This window comes from Lepidochelys kempii, chromosome 19, assembly GCF_965140285.1.
Source record: "Lepidochelys kempii isolate rLepKem1 chromosome 19, rLepKem1.hap1, whole genome shotgun sequence".
Lineage (NCBI taxonomy): Eukaryota > Metazoa > Chordata > Testudines > Cheloniidae > Lepidochelys > Lepidochelys kempii.
Window position 1 is genome coordinate 3,415,130 of NC_136398.1, and position 16,966 is coordinate 3,432,095.

The window sequence follows — 16,966 nt, forward strand, 5'->3', positions numbered from 1 at the left end:
ATATTTGCATATACATTCTTGGACTTGAGAATAAATTTCCTTAACTTCCTTTTTTAATAGTTTGGTTTTGTTAGTTTCTAAACAAAACTACTTTTATTGCTGGCTAAAAATATGCATGAACTGCTACACTTTGCCAGATTTGAACTGGCGACCTAGAGGTGAAACTGGCTACGTCTGTGCTTGGAGCTGGGGGTGTGATTCCCAGCTCGAGTAGACCTCCTCATGTCCGTTCCCCTGGAACTAGCGTGCTAAAATAGCATTGCCACAGTAGCCTGGGCTAGCTGCAGCAACACTGGGGTCTGGGTGGGTTTGTACTCCTAGAAGTAGCCAGTGCCTCTTTACCAGATATCTCTGCTATTCAGTCTCTCTTGGTGCACTTTTTCTCCCATTAAATATATTCAAATACATATTTGCACCTCCTTACTTCGTTTTACTCGGTAGGCTGAGCTGTTACTATCAGTCAAACTCCTCATCGCTAGCTCTGCACACATGGTAACTTGGCTTCCGACTTGTTCAGACATAGCCCTTTGCAAGTAGGCTGTGTGGCTGCCGTAAACTTAGGCAAATCTCCAGTTATTTATGGTGTGGCAGGAGCATTGCACCAACCCAATAGGGTAGCAGAGAGCGACTGAACAGTGAATGTGCTAATAAGGTAAGAAGTGTTGTACTCAATGACTTGAGCTATAAAATGCCTCTTCCTATTGCTTTGAGAAAAGGAAGGCACATTAAATCAAACTTCAAGGTGTTCATAATTCCCTGAACATTACGTTAATGTAACACAGATTAGCACAAACAGTCTCTGTGTAGAGTGGTTGTAATTGGGTTTAGTGCAGGGGTTTTCAAACCCCTTCAGGGGGTCACAAGGTTATTATATGGGGGGGGTCACGAGCTATCAGCCTCCACCCCCAAATCCTGCTTTGCCTCCAGCATTTATAAGTATTAAATACAAAAAAAAAAGTGTGTTTTAATTTATAAGGGGGGGGGGAGGTCGCACTCAGGTTTGCTGTGTGAAAGCGACTACCGGTGCAAAAGTTTGAGAAACTGGTTTAGTGCTTGCTGTGATAGTGAGACCATGCGCTGTCTCTCTCCTCTCCCCCCCCCCCCCCGCCCCGCCTCTCCTCCGAAAGGTAAGGGGTGTGTCTTGGCTATTGGCAAGTTATGATGTATTAACTGTTTACCTTAGGAATGTAATATAGCACATCTCTTACTCATCTATATTAAAACAATAGCATCTGACAGGGAATGTTTCCTATATGCTTCCATAGAACAATCCTGTCTTGTATTTTTTTTTTTTAATTGTTTGCCATGCTGAAACCCCCCCCCCCCCAATCAGGATTGAAGCCATGTGGTGCTAGGTGAAGTACAGACACAGTGTATCTGTATTTTTGGTTTGTTTGTTTTTATTTCCAGTCTTGACTATCCTTTGTGTGAATGCTTCTAAGATTCTTGGTTGAAAGGTGCTACAGAAGTGCAAAGTGAGGCTGAGAAAAGTAGTTTTCTTCTAAGAAAACTTTCTAATATAGTACCCATTGCTAGCCTGCTGACTGTATGAAACAGATCATCAAACACTTGTGCCCTGTGTGTAATTCTGCTGTATCCACAAAGCGTGCATTAGGTTGGACAATCCAGAGTACTCCTAGCACATTTCTCGGTAATTCCATGGTCTCTGTATCTGGATTTTTGGGATTTCAGCCATCAAGTTTGACTACTGCTTCTCTGCAGAGAGAATGTAAAAGATGAGTTTTTATGAGGGACTTAAAAGAAAAGAGGATGGAGTCGCTACTCCCTAGGTTGTTCTCTGGTTCTTGGAATTATATTATTGTGCAAACTAAGCTAATTCAGCACAGACTTGCCTACAGGAAAACAACCAGAGGACTCAAAATAATTGATTCTTACTTTGTTTTTAAACATGTGGCTGTTTCTAACCATAGAAAACTATTTTGAATTTTGCAGCTTATGAGAAGCTACAGTACTGTTTCCCTAAAGGCTCTGCTAACAGTTCCAGTCCCTAGAGAACAGCAAGGGAATGATCAGGCAAGAGGAGAGAGGCTAGTTTCTTCTTAGAATTGTGTCTCTGACTTGAAAAGGAAATGCAATTTAATCATGATAGTCTTCCATCATGGAATCCTAAAATATCCATTGTTCCCTAATTAGACTCAGGACTACTGTGGACGGATCTATGCTTCCAGGATTGGACTCCTAGGTCCTGAGATGACTCATCTGTAAATCTGGGGTAGAGATCATGCTCGAACTGAGGGATCACCAATGATGATGAGACTCAGGTTTGCCACTGTGTTGGATGGCTCTTAAGTCTACCACCACCTCCTAGGTGAGGTAAAGTACCCAGAGAAGGCTCACCCTGTCCGTCTGCCGTGGTTCTGATAGATCTGAGTAGAGGCCAATGGGATGACCTAGCATAAGAGTGGTACCTAGCTCTCCTTTAAGCCTAGAACTGTTATCCAGGGGTGACTATTCATGGCATGCTCGGTAGGTGTCTCCTAAATGGAAAAACACTATCTGGCCTGAAGAGCTTTATGACAAAAATAGAAAAGAAAAAAAAATAATAACTTCTGAAGCTTTGGGGAGTGAAAAAAAACACTTTGCTTCCCACAGCAAAGGTGCAGGAGTTCAGGCGATTACTAAATGCTGCCATTAATCTTCTCATGATCATAACACATTAAGTAACTACATGAGCCAGTCAATTTAGTTTAAATAACAGAACTTGACACTGTGGATGATAGAACGGTTGGGCCTGTAGCAACCAGCCATTCAAATCCCACAAGTTTTAGCAGCCTGCTGTCATTCCATGATAGGTAAAACCAGAGTTCTTTTGTGGGTTATTCTCTGGTGCCATGGAAATCCGTGAGACTGCTGGCAGTAAAGAGAAATATGTCTTCACAGGCTGGGGTCTAGGTTATTATCCTGGTGGAATTTTTGGTGGGGGAGGAAGAAGTAACCAGCTCAAAGATTTGCTCCCTCTCTAGGATTTATGTTAGGAGGAAAGGGGTGGGTGGGTGGGCGGGCGTGTATGTGTGGGTGGGGGCTATGTTAACCTGTGGAGAGGAATGGTCGGTGTTAAAGGAAGGAAACTAAATTGCATCAGGTGTGTAGCTTACTTATAGGAATGTATTATGCCCTTATTTCATGGGCAGTAGGGAGCGTGATAGATGACATCTATGATTGCTCATAGGGGCAAGCAATAATCTCTGCCTCCCTCTGTTAACCACTCATGCTCCCCATGGTCGGGGAGTGATTTGTGAGGTTTACACCCAGTCGGGCAAATTCTTGGCCTAACACTAGGAGCTTTGTTGTCTCACGCTCTGATGACCACTAAGCAGGCTGTGGAATGCTTTTATAGAGAGTAAGTGCCAGAGGTGGGAACCCTCCAATTTGCAGGCTTGCTGCCATCCTCAGGCATGTAAAACTAGGGCATGTCGGTCAGAAACCCTCCGTCAGTACACGTGGTGTGGTAGTGGACAGGGTCAGAGTCAGTCTCTGCCGTAGTCAGATGCTAAGCCACATGAAGCTGATGCTAAAGTTAAACCATGTGGAGCTGCTGCATTTGGACCATCTCTGGCCGCCTGCAGTATGTGTGTAAAATGTTCCAGTAGTCACCAGCTGCGAATATACATTATGGGCTAAATTTGGCTTTGCCACGCTAGTGTAAATCCAGACGAATTCCGTCCACTAACCACTATTCCAGATTTACATAGGTACAACTGAGCAGCTACTAGCCCTGTGCTCAATGCTTATTCATTTATATGAGAGTCGTGCCTAGAGGCTCCACTCAGGAATCGAGGCCCCACTCAGGAACCAGGGCCCCATTGTGCTAGGTGCTGTGCATGCAAGAAAGGGCAAAGAGTCAATACCCCCAAAAGCTTCCACTATTAGTTTATAACACCATGCGGGAGGCGAATGAAACAAACAGATGAGTGGGGGAAATGGGGCAGGATGGGGTAACAATGAAAGTTAGGAGCTATACCTGGTAAGCAGCTGGCCACAGCCAGCTCAGATCATGCAGCAGGTTTTGTAGGCATCATGGCAGAGGTACGTCTTAGGGAGGATAAAGCTGTGGGGGAGGTGGAGGGCCTGTGTGGATGTGATGCAGCAGAAGCCAGACTGATTCCACAGCTCAAAATAGATTTTTAAACAACAATGTGCACAAAGCAGAGCTCTCTTTGTGGCTTTATATTAGGCAGTGCAGCTAGAGAACCCTTAATGCTACACTTCATTAAGTCACATCTAATGTATCATGCCTTCCCTTTAATTTTAAGATACCATAATTATTGCTGATTTTTAAACTCTTGTTTAGATCAATTTGTCCTAATTACCTCTGACTGTGTTATGGGCAAATATGGAACAGAGTGAAAGGGAAAAAAACACAAACACGTAATTCATTTTACTTTTTTTTTTGAAGGAATTAAAGTCATTAGTATTTAGCCTCTTGCAGAGTTAGTGGGAGCCCGAGAAAGAAAGGGGCAGGCAAGAACCTTTCCCGAGGTCACCAAAAGCTGTGTCCAATGCCTATTGCAGTCAATAGGAGTCTTTCCGCTGACTCGAACAGGCTTTGAATCAGGACCTATGTGAACAGCTAATTGTTAACAATGCTCTGGAGTTCTCATTTGAGTATTTTCTGCCTTACTGATTAGGAGCTTCCATGATAATCGGCCTGCTATCAAATCAATCTTTCAGTAGATGAAGAAAGAAAAGGAGGACTTGTGGCACCTTGGAGACTAACACATTTATTTGATGAAGGGAACTGTAGCTCACAAAAGCTTATGCTCAAATAAATATGTTAGTCTCTAAGGTGCCACAAGTACTCCTTTTCTTTTTGCGGATACAGACTAACACGGCTGCTACTCTGGAAACCAGTAGATGAAGAGGAATTTTCAGCAACAGGGCAATGCACCTTTGATTATAGTTTGTCACTTACTTCACTTCCCATCCTGAGTCAGTGCATGTGCAATTGGCCTGAAAATGGTTTAAATGTGTGGAAACAGCCAATGACTGGACTTTGTGGTTTGCAAGTTACAGGTGCTTTCTGCAAAAACAGTGTTGGTTCACTCTTACCTCTATTGCCCACCTGATTGTGTCTTGTCATGTCTAACCTGAAGTACCTGCCCCAGGGAGCTTACATTTGACCAGCACCTAGCACAATGGGGACCCAGTTCGAGCTATAAGCATTTATGCTATACAGTACATTCCCTATCCTACTCTATCAGAGAAGGGTAAGGATATAGTAATATACTGTATTTATTAATTGCCTTTGGTTGAATGATCTCAAAGCACTTCACAATCTAATTAGGCTTCACAATTAGCAGCTAATTAGATCTTCACAATCTAATTAGACTCCTCTGAGTCAGTGAATTACCATCTCCTCCTAAACAGGTACCCAGACCCCTTGTCCCATTGCCGTCAATTATCGGCGCTGTTACTTGTCCCTTGTAGCTCGGACACATCCTGAGGCTGCACAGAGGTGGGAAGGTGACTCTTTAGTCTTTCCTCGCGGGGTGAGTAAGTGGGAGGGTGTTGGCAAAGCTCCCTGTAAAGCTGGGAAGTGAGGCACTGGGGGAGACTGAGCAGTAGCATCCCATGTTCCAGGTGGCACATTGCTCTCCGGGGTTGAAGAATCCCACTCTTAGCCCCAGTCTGTCTTCCTTTGTCACTTTCCATTACTATTGATCTTTGTCATCTGCGCCCATCCATCTCACCACTCCCACCTCCCTGCTTCTGTTGCTGATGTACTAATCCCTCCGGGCTCCACCCCGCCTCCGTCTCTCACGTTAACTCAGCCTCCTCGGCTCATTTTGAGGTATTGATCCATTTCTCTCCTCCCGGCGCTGGGATGATGCGGGGAGAGAGAGAGAGACTCCCCCGCTTTCCCGGTTACAGCAAGCGCCATCTCTAGTCCGGACAAGCCAGCTGAATTTTCTGAGCTAAGCAAGACAGAAGGTGGGACTAGTGGTGGGGAAGCAGGACTCCTGGGTTCTGTTCCCAGCTCTGGGAGGAGAGTGATGTCTAATGGTCAGAATAGGGGACTGTAAGTCAGGACTCCAGGGTTCTCTTCTCAGCTCTGCCACTGATTCACTGTGTAAAGTTGGGTAATTCACTTCACAGCTCAATCTGGAAAATGGACACAAACCCTATAAACATTATTAACTAACTAAGGGGCAGAGTACCCTGGTGAGGCAAAGTGCTTGTCAGGAAGACAGCAAAACAAGGGTGATGTCTTGCTGGCTGTCAGGTCCTATGGGGAGGGTGTGTTGGAAAAGCATAACCAGAGGGTTAATTCTCAGTCGGGGTAGAGAGCTATTGATTATTCCAGGCAGAACTGAGGAGAGCTAGAAATCGGAGAATAGCATCTCTGCTAGTGCAACTCCGCCCAGGCCTGCAGAGTTCAGTGGAAAGCCTGAACTTGCAGGATAGTTGTGGGTCTGGATGGGGGAACAAACACGCTCACACAGTAGCTCCATTTCCCAATGGCTTTAGCCCGTTCTCCCATTCCTTGCTTTCACATGAGTATTTTTAAAGTGGGGCATTGAACTGGTGATAAATTGATGGGTGGGATCGTATGATAGGTCTGCCTGAGGTGGAAGGGAGCTGGGCTCAGCAGTTCCTGGGGGTCACTTGTGGTTCATGTCTTTTATTCCTAAAATCTTTTGCTTCATGGCTTCTACTGATCATCTGCAGGAATCAGTGGTATTTCTCTTCTCCTTCCACCCCACGGTGATGTATTCCGAATATGGCAGGGGATTTTGTCTCTCTCTTCTGAAGCATCAGAAATGGCCTTGGCTGGAGGCGGGACATTGGTCGGGGTGGCCGGTGGTGCTGAGAATTCTCTCTCTCGCACTTCGCTGGCTGGTTAAATTGCTCACGTGCTCGGGGTAACACTGATCACCACGTTTGGGGTTGGGAAGGAATTTCCGCCCAGGTCAGATTAAAGTCCTTTAATCTGGTAAAGTGCTTTGCAGAAAAGGCAGGGGGGTGTTCACCATCTTTTGCAGCATGGGGCGCAGGTCACTGGCCAGGATTATCTGGGTATATCTCACTAAATCCAGTGCCCGAGGCCCTGGCAGGGAACTGGACACCTTCGTCCCTGCCTCCCACCTATTCTCTGCCTGGGCACACAATAGCTTAGTCTCCTGTGGGCTGTGATTCTTTGGTCTAGTTTCAGTTGCTAGCTTTAGTGCGGGTGCTGCATGGTGTTAGTGGCCTATGCTATGCAGGGGTTCAGACTAGATGATCTGGTGGTTCCTTCTGGCCTTAATGACACCGAACTTTGATGCCATAGAGTTTAACACTGTCCAGGGACAGGCCTTCCAGGACGGACTGAGGGGCAGATACTAAGGGACGTTAAGACTGCGGTGTCTCCTGAGCTCCGGCAGTTCTGCGCGAATCCAGTAAAGTAGGACAATACCAGATCTTTGTGAGACGGAAGGTGGTTTAGACCCCAGCTGGCTGGGACTGGCCCGGAGAGAAATCACAGCAGAAAGGTGCAGCAGCTGCACCTGAAATAATCTGCTTAGCTTATTGCTTCCCACCTCTAATCACATGGTGATGCAGTGTCAAATCGTTAGAACAGGGAGGACTGGGAGTCAGGACTCCTAGGGATTGTTCCTGGCTATGGTGGGGAACGTGGTGTAGTGGTTAGAGCAGGGGGGGCCTCTTCAGAACACCTGGGATGTATTGCCAGCTCTGCCATGGTCTTGCTGTGTGACCTTGGCCTGCACTTTTCTGTGCCTCAGTTTCCCTCTCCATAAAGAGGGAAATAATACCTCCCAGGTATGCGGTGCCACTCATGAATGTTTCTGCAAAGCACTTTGGATAACAGGAGCGATAAAAGTGACCATTGTTATTCTGCTGGCCAGCTCATGGGAAATCATATTATGGCAAAGAAATTAAAGAGCTTTGAAGCAGAGGGAAGCAATGGTCTTTGGTCCGTGTTAAAGGTTAACATTGCAGACACGTTTATAATCATAGCTTTCACCACTGCACGGCTCCTCAGGGGGCTCAAGGCAGTCACTGAATTATGTTTTTCTTTTTCTTTTTTTTCCCTTTCTTTTTCCAACAGACCGAAAGGGGGAGAGAAAAAAAACTATTTGTTTGTCTTGTCTAATTTAATTTACGTTATTTATCAAAGAGACAGGTTATTTGGGAAACCAGATGGACCCAGGCTACAATCATCTGTATTTTCAAAATGTGAAAAATTATATCAAAGTGGACACGTGAAAAGAAGAGAGTGTGTGTGTGTGGGGGGGTTGCATGTGAGAGGGAGGGGGTACGCGTGAAGCACATGTGAGCTTCTTGAACCTCACCTGCCCTGGATCCTTAATCACATGCCCAAACCTGGCTATGGGGGTTAAAGACAAAAAGACCCCCTCAGGAGTTAATGGGAGTAGGGGTGGGAGCAGTGTCTTCTAAAACAGCCATGTCACAATTATTTAGCTTCTCTGGTTTTCAACCATCTCATTAGCTGGCACATCCCCTCTCTGGGAGTGACGGATGGGGGCACATCTTCAGAGCCATGAACTATGTACTGAGTGCATTTGTTTTTGGAACCGAGCAGATGACTAACTCAGCATCAGTCTCTTTTCCTTCAGGTCCTTTGTTAACAGAAATGCAATGAGGAAAATAAAGAAGCAGAAACAGATGAGGGGAAAAGTCTCTTCTTCTTCTTCTACTTCGGTTTTGTTTTTAGCTGAAAGCAAGCAGATAATTTAATTTTCTCCCTTGTCATAAAGAAGAAGATGGCTGGCTTAGAAGGCTGCCATGCGTCTTTCCGTAGTTACTTCTTGCTTCTCTCCTCTTCAGAGCCATGGTTCTGGCTCCCTATTCTTTTTTCCTTTGTTAGAGTGAAACAGGGCTGGATTCGGGCAAGCCGAGACCCTGTGCGCATCAGGACCCGGGCCTGCAGTAGCTCCACCCCACACTTGCTGTGGTTGCAGCAGAGAGTCCCCCTCACTTTACACCCCTTCGAGTTATTGTTCCAGGCTCTCAGCAGACTCAGGCAGACATTGCTGAGATTCTGATGTAAGCAACTGGCTCCAGAAGCCGGGCCTGGAGTGCCTATGTCATAAGCTGCCAGAAATGGAGCTCAAGCTAGCTCAGGGTGGGATGCCCCTCTCCCGACCACTAGGCTCATCCCCTTTTTTCCTCAGCTTCCACTCTAGGGCTGATGTACGAAAATTGTTATGAAGCACTGAGGGAGAAACACACACAAATGTTCCTAGGATTTACTGGCTGGAGACTGTTCCACAAAGGCAGCTTTCCCTGACCATTGCCTGCTGCTGTCCTCCTCTGCCCTGATACTTGCCTTGGCTTGCTGTCATTTCTCATTGTGCTATCGATCAAAGCCAGAGCCAGACTTTGCCTGTTCTTTTTCGGGGTGTGCAGTTATGGGGAGAGGGGCACATACATAGCTTGTTACCTCATTGTGTTTGGCAGACTGGCAGCCCAGGGGAAGCCGGGGGCTGTTCTGTCCCTAGTGTCCTGGGGTGCCTGGCTCTGATGGGGGTGGTGGGGGAGCCAGGTGGAGCAGGGCACTTTGCTCTGCACTGACCTGCAGAGCCAGAAAGGCTGTAGCAGTGGGTGTGCCGAGGGAACGGGGAACTGACACGGAGAACTGGACGGGCGAGCTAACAGCAGCTTGCGTCTCGGTGAGTAGCTGCTATTTGGGCCCAGTGCTGGGGTGCTGAGCAAGGTGAGTGCGGCCCCTTGAGTTTCATTTCAATAAGGGTTTAAATGGCGACTGATGTCATCCCACCCTGTTGCTCCCATGAGATTTGGTGAAATGCCACAGGGCAACCTGAGCACCATTGGGTGCAGGATCTGGCTGGAGGCTCTGAAATGATTGGGTTTGGGTCAAATTCAGCAAACAATTTTGGCCAGAAACACCCTTCCCTCCCTCAGAAACAAAGACTTTGGTTTGTTCCACATCAATGTTTTTAAAATGTTTGTTTTTTCATTCCAGCCCCCAACTGACCGATTGGTGATTCACCAGCTCTCTCCTGGGACCCAGAAACACTGGCAGGGTGAGTTTAATGGAAGTGGAGCAGCTGCTGTGCATATGAAGGGAGCTCAGTGTGCTGGACGGATAGTGCCTGGTGAGTAGGAAATCAGAAGATTAAAGGCTCCTAAAGCCTGGGCCAGCCCCTCCTTGGCCCTGGACATCCCAGATGATGTCTTTATTTCAACCAGATATGCTGCAGAAACTTGTCCGGAGGCATAATAGTTAGGGTCCTACTAAATTAATGGCCATGAAAAACGTGTCACGGACCGTGAAATCTGGTGTCCCACCGTGAAATCTGGTCTTTGGTGTGCTTTTACCCTGTACTGTATAGACTTCACAGGGGAGACCGGTGTTTCTCAAGTTGGGGGTCCTGACCCAAAAGGAAATTGCGGAGGGGTCACAAGGTTATTTTAGGGGGTCGTGGTATTGCCACGCTTACTTCTGCGCTGCTGCCTTCGGAGCTGGGTGGGCGGAGCGCGGCGGCTGCTGACTGAGGGCCCAGCTCTGCAGGGAGCGGCGCAGAAGGAAGGGTGGCAATCCCAGACCGTGCTGTCCTCACTGCTGCGGAGCTGCAGGCGGGGGCTCTGCCTTCAGAGCTGGGCCCCCGGCCAGCAGCGGCCGCTCTCCAGCTGCCCAGCTCTGAAGGCAGCGCAGCTGCAAGTAAGGGTAGCAGTACCCCCCCCCCCAGCCCCTACGATAACCTTGCGATCCTGTCTACCCCCCTGCACACACAGCTCCTTTTTGTGTCAGAACCCTACAGTCACAACACTGTGACGTTTCAGATTTAAATACAGCCTAAATCCTGATCTGAGCAGTTTCACGGGGCCTCGGCTCAGTCCAATGCTGTCTTAGCCCACACCCAACCTTTGCGCTGTCAAAGCTCCTGTATGCAGCTTTCCTTGCTGCGTTGTCTGCCGGCATCTGGTGCAACAGCACAGTCTTCTCTCCCAGGGCCTGCTCCTCAGTTAAACAGGCTCACCTGTGCCTGGAACATGTATTTGTTCTGAGCCCGTTGAAAAGAAAAAGATACAGAGCCCCAAAATCTGATCGAGCTGTGTTTATTCCAAGGCGTTGTCTCCTCTAGGCACAGACCGTGCAATCTATGGTGCATCCTGCCACATGAGGATGCCTAGCCTGGGTCTGGAGAGTAGCTATCCCCCCTCCTATTCCTATGACTATGAAATTTTTTGGCCTCCTAGCCATCCAAGGGCCATTTAGCCAACCACATTAATCTGCCAGTGACAGACCTTAGGGATGCTCCATCCATCTCAGCTCAGCGCTGGAGTCGTGATGAAGTTAACACTGTGTCAAAAGGGCCCCCAACATCTCCCTTACTCCCACGCTTTATAAATGATCTGAAAGCAAGTGGGAAAATTGAAATTTAACGGAGACCTTCCCCCCGAAGCCCCGGACCAAGCCAGGACGAGGAAATCACTCACTGAAGCCCACCTGTCACATTAGGAGAGATGGTTTATAAAAGACACCAGGGACTTAGCAGTGAGAATAGCAATCCTGGGTCTTGAATGAGTCAGATGGGGTGCGTTTCCAGGGAACCTTTGCTAAATGTTGAGCAGACCGGAGCCTGTGGCAGGCTCCTTGGCACATCCCTGGCACCCAGTTCCTGCAGGCTGTTAAATCGAAACTGCAGGTACCTCTCCTCCTGCCCCCTTAAAAAAGCACAGGAGTTGGACTTTGTGAAGTATTGGGAAAGTAGCACATTGAAGCAGGTAAATTGCAGGAAGATGCGAGGCATGAACTGACCCCTGGGTCTTTTGCTTATGTTGTTAAGTGTTTGCATTACAAGTGAAGTATAGTACAGTGGTGACGACAGGCCACATTGTGCAGGGTGCTGTACAAACACAGAGTGAAAGACAGCCCCCTGTCCCCAAAAGCTCCCAGTCTAAATAGACAAGACACTCACCAGGTGAGAGCCAGTGAATATTATTCTCCTGTCTTTACTACTGCATTAACCATAGATGTTCTCTTTAGAGATGGGCTTTAACTAGACCCTTTATGGGGTCTCCCTGAATTTTGACAACAGATCCCAGGCCTCAATTTCCAGTAGCTTTGACTTTGCGGAATAGAACAATATTTGTTTGCAAAATAAACAAACAGATCCAGTGGGTAATAAATATGAACTGTTCTACCGCTCTGGGCCATTAGGGTCAAGCATACTGGCTGAATTATGTGGCAAAAGGTTCATTGCGTATTACTGTCTGTGGGTAGAGTTAGTTATAATTCTGTGAGCACAGTAGTGTGGCCAGAGTCTGGGTCCTCGGGGTCATTATTTTCTCTTGTATCATTCAGAGCCCCAATTAACAACCAAACCCAGCTACGTTTGCCCAGATTGGAGACATCTGAACCAGCTGTAAGACAAGAAAATGACATAAAAGTTTGCAGCACCCAACAGGAAACCCCCCCAAATCTTATAACTTTGCAAGAGATGGATTTTACTTTTAGCCAAGACTTTTCTTCCACCTCAAGGCTGTTTGACTGCACCATGCAGAGTGGTTTCTCTTGCTGTATTCCACTGAGCTTCAATATTTGATGATGTTCCCTCCATGCAGGCTGGTGGAGGAAGGTTCAGCCTGGGGGGGATGTGAGGGGGTGTATTTTCCTTTGGAGGGGAATATGGCTAGACATTTATGAATGTCCCAGTGCATGGCTGGAGCGCCTCGGGCACCCAAAACTGAGGCTACAGTGCTCTATGGTTCTTGTTTCTTGGAGGGGATGAGGGATGGGATGTTCAGAAGTTCTCAGCATTGACCCAGTGTTCCCACTGGTGTTGGGGACAGATGGGGGTAGCGTCACTTCACTGAACTACGCTATGGCTAGTCATAGATTTGAAGGCCAGAAGGACCACTGTGATCCTCTAATCTGACCCTCTGGACAGCACAGGCCAGAGAACTGCCCCAGCATAATTCCTAGAGCGGATCTTTTAGAAAAACAGCCAATCTTGATGTAGAAGTTAACAGGCCTGGAGAACCCTTAGTAGATTTTTCCAATGGTTAATCATCTTCACTGTTAAAATTGTACACCTGATTTCCACTCTGAATTGGTCTAGTTTCAACTTCCAGCTGCTGGATCATGTTATACCTTTCTCCGCTAGATTGAAGAGCCCATTATTAACTCTCTCTTCCCCATATAAGTACTTCTAGACTGTACTCAGATCACCCCTTATCCGTCTCTTTGTTAAGCAGATTGAGCTCCTTCAGTCTGTCACTATAAGGCAGGTTTTTTAATCCTTTAATTGTTTTCATGGTTCCCCCTTCCCAGGACCATAGGGGGCTATGGGAAGCAGAGCATGAGTTAGAGCAGCTGTCAGGCTGCTGTAATTTATACCGAGGGCCAAGCAGGCCCCTGAATACAGGGAGCATGAAGGTGCCTTAAGGACAGCTTTGCCCCCACCCTCCACCCCTGCCCAAGCACGGGGACAGGGTAACTGAGCAACTGATGGGTTGAGAGCCATTGAGCCTTTGTGATTTGCATGCCAGGCCCAGCTAGCACTGCAGACAGAACAGACCCCAGAGACTGAACTTCCCTCTGGCCCACAGTGCTCATCCTCCCATGAGGGATGTTGGCCAAGGACAGGCTCAGCTAACTGCTACCCATTGGTTCTGTGAATAAGGAGGGAATTTTCAAGCCCCCTGTGCTCCACGTGTCCAGAATGAAACCTATGCAGGGAAACAAGTTTGCTGCAGTGACTGCAATGAACCAGGACTCATTCTGCCGCCCCAGGGAAAGTGCCAGGTGATTGCCTGGTACCGAGAAATGCAAAGGGTGTGGTCACACTAGTGATGTACACAGGGCTGTGGTGTTAATGCAGGATTCCTAGGGTTTGTGCATAGTGAAAAGCATATTTCAGTAGCACAGATGTCCTCAAAACAGTGATCTGGCAGCACAGATAGTTTCCGAACCTGCATGCTGTGGCCACAAGATGGTGCCGTTGTAACGTTAACCTCCTCCAGCCTCAGCCAACGGTGCAGTGTGAGAGCCTGGGACAAAGCTTAGTTTGCCACATTTAGGACGTTGGCAAAGCAGAAAAATACAGACCTAACTGAGCTAGTGGAGGTGAGGAAGCAGAGGGGCAGGGAGGACATAAGAAGACATAAGGAAGTACTACTTCACACAACGCACAGATAACCTGTGGAACTCATTGCCATAGGATGTTGTGAAGGCCAAAAGTCTAACTTGGTTCAAAAAAAAATTGGATAGGTCCATCAATGACTATTAGTCAAGATAGTCAGGGGTTCAACTGGGTGTCCCTAAACCACCAAATGCCAGAAGCTGGGACAGGACAACTGGGGATGGATTACTGAAAATTGCTCTGTCCTATTCATTCCTTCTGAAGCTTCTGGCACCGGCCACTGTCCGACAACAGGATACTGAACTTGATGAACCATTGACTGTGGCTGTTCTTACATTATCATTTCATGAGCTCTACCATTCAGTCGAGTGCTGTATAAACACCAGGCATGTCTGATAAAACAGACGGTCCGGGGGGAAGTCAGTGAAAACTTTTGCAGAACATTTTCACTGTTTTTCATTGAAATTTTAAAATGTTTCAGGCGGCTCTGTTCAGCCGCAAAGGATATGATGCAGCTGCTGCCAGGTGCTTATAAGCCAGTTCAGACATGGACAAAACACACAGTGCAACGGATGTTGGGATGGGCTGGAAGCAATTAAAGGATGTAGCAAAAGGAGTATTTTGAAGAGGGATCTGAAAGTACAGACTCATAGAAATGAGAGGTGGGAAAACCAGCCACGTGTGTCCATTCCAGTGCCTTCAGCCAGTTCAGGATGGTTAATTTCCTACAGGCTATTTGCTCATGCTTTGTGCAATTCAGTTCTATTATGACAAATTAAAGGTTTTATTTGTTTTTTGCTGGTTTTAATAATTACACCACATGCACTGGAATATCAGAACTTTGAAAAGCTGCAGTCAATGCACAGAAGGCGATCAACCCAGTCTGTGCCACACTGGAGGAAAACAGACACTCAGCAAGGTAACTGACAAACCCCAGGGCAGATCATTGTCATCTGAACAGTGCGAATATTTAGTAACCAATAACAAAATTAGCCTCTATCTGGGAGCTGATCACAAGTTATTTACTACTCGGACTTACTTGGGAGAATTTTCATCTTGGATTTTCACACTCTCTGGCTTGCTTGCAGGCAGTTTGCTGAGAGTGTTCAGGGCAGGATATTCCAAATTCTAGATGAGGCGTTTGGCTGGATATGTCACATGGTATTGTTTGTTTTTTGTGTTCCCTGACTGGATGAGCCCAAAAGCACTTCCAAAAGGAGCACGTAGGCATGCAAAATTAAAATCTGCTTCCTGGGTGACATTCACCCGTGTCCAAAGGGCCCTCCCAAGGAGATCCCATTTAAGTCCCATTCACACCTACTGGACCAGATCTGGCTTAACGCCTGTCTAAAGCAGGTAAGGTGTTCCAGACATGGCGGTCGCAGCTAGTTGCAACCAGGAAATCAATCAGTCAGTCAGTCTGTTTTCATAATTCTACAAGCACCTGAAATTTGTTTGTGGTTTGGTCAGAAAATATGATTTCTCTCTCTCTGTCTTTACAACCTAATGATCCTGCATCATTTACAATTGTGCCTCTTCATCTTTGACCTCCTGATCTGATCCTACTCACATGTGGGTGCAGGCGAATGTATGGCAATGCGTGCAGGCAGGTGTGTCTGTCTAGCCAGGTGTTTGCTCATGTGGGAGGGCCTGTGTGTGTATGTGGAGCAATGTGAACAGTGTGTGTGTTTTTATTTACATGTGTGTGTAAGCAGGTGGCAAGTGCCTGCGTGCCTCTATAAGTAAAATAGTTTCATTGTATCTTTGAGCTCAGACATTCCCCTTCCTGACTCTCCCCCCAATATTCTTTGAGCCAGGAGAGACAAAACAAGGGCTGGTTAAGCAGCCAGAAAGGATCAGGGAGGCTGGATGGCTCAGGGGATGGCTCTTGGGACACATTTCATCTAAGTGATGGGCTGGAAGGTGGCCCAAGTCAGCAGTGACCACAGTGGGGTTAGGGTCTGGTGGATGCGGCATCGTCCATATGAGCAGAGTGGGCGGTTTTAGTCAGCTCCCCATCTCTGCTGGCAGGAGCCAGCCCCCAGACGAGCAGTCCCAGCTCAAGGATCACGCAAACTCTGGAAAGTGAACCCCCTTCTCGCTGGCTGGTTGTTCCAGGTCAGGAGTGAAGCACACTGTCGGGCAGGGAGGATGGGCCCAGCATGCCTCGGCTGTTCCCACGCTGTACGTGCTCTGTATGGAGTCACTGGCTTTCTGTTCAAAGCAAATGGATCCAGATGCCCAGGTTGTGCCTGACCTGCCTCCCTGAGAATGCTGTGAGCCACGGGCTGCACCTTCTGCAGCCACCCTCAGGCTTGCACAAACAAAGAGCTCAGGGACTTAATGATTTACATTTGCTGTCATGGTCCAATTGTCAAAATCCAGTGTGGGTGAGATGCGCTGGGCTCATCTCCTGGGACCACAATTAGCTCGATCCCTTGGAACCTGTGGAAGATCAGACTGGACTGACCAGAGCCTTCTTTTGGAGAGCTCCTTCTGTCTTTATGCCCCAGCTGCCAGCAAATGCGACCGCTCAGAGGGTGGGTTAATTCTAAAGCGCAGAGGGATTGACAAACCCCTTGTAACAATGGAGACAATTCAGGAAGCCATGTGTCACTCAGGGGCCTTGTTCATTCTTGGGTGCTTTCTGCAGATGCTGGTACAGGCAGGCTCAGAGTCTCAGTCCAAGCTGGGCCAGAGCAGTACAGATATGAAAAGTCAGGGGCCCTGTATTCCAGTCCCTGCTCTGCCACAAACCTCCTGTCAGCCCGTGTGACCTTTGGCAAGTCACTTAGTGTCTCTGTGCCCCCATCTGAATTTCCCTACTACGAAGGGCTGTAGGGAGGATCCCAGTGAAGATTATGAGATGC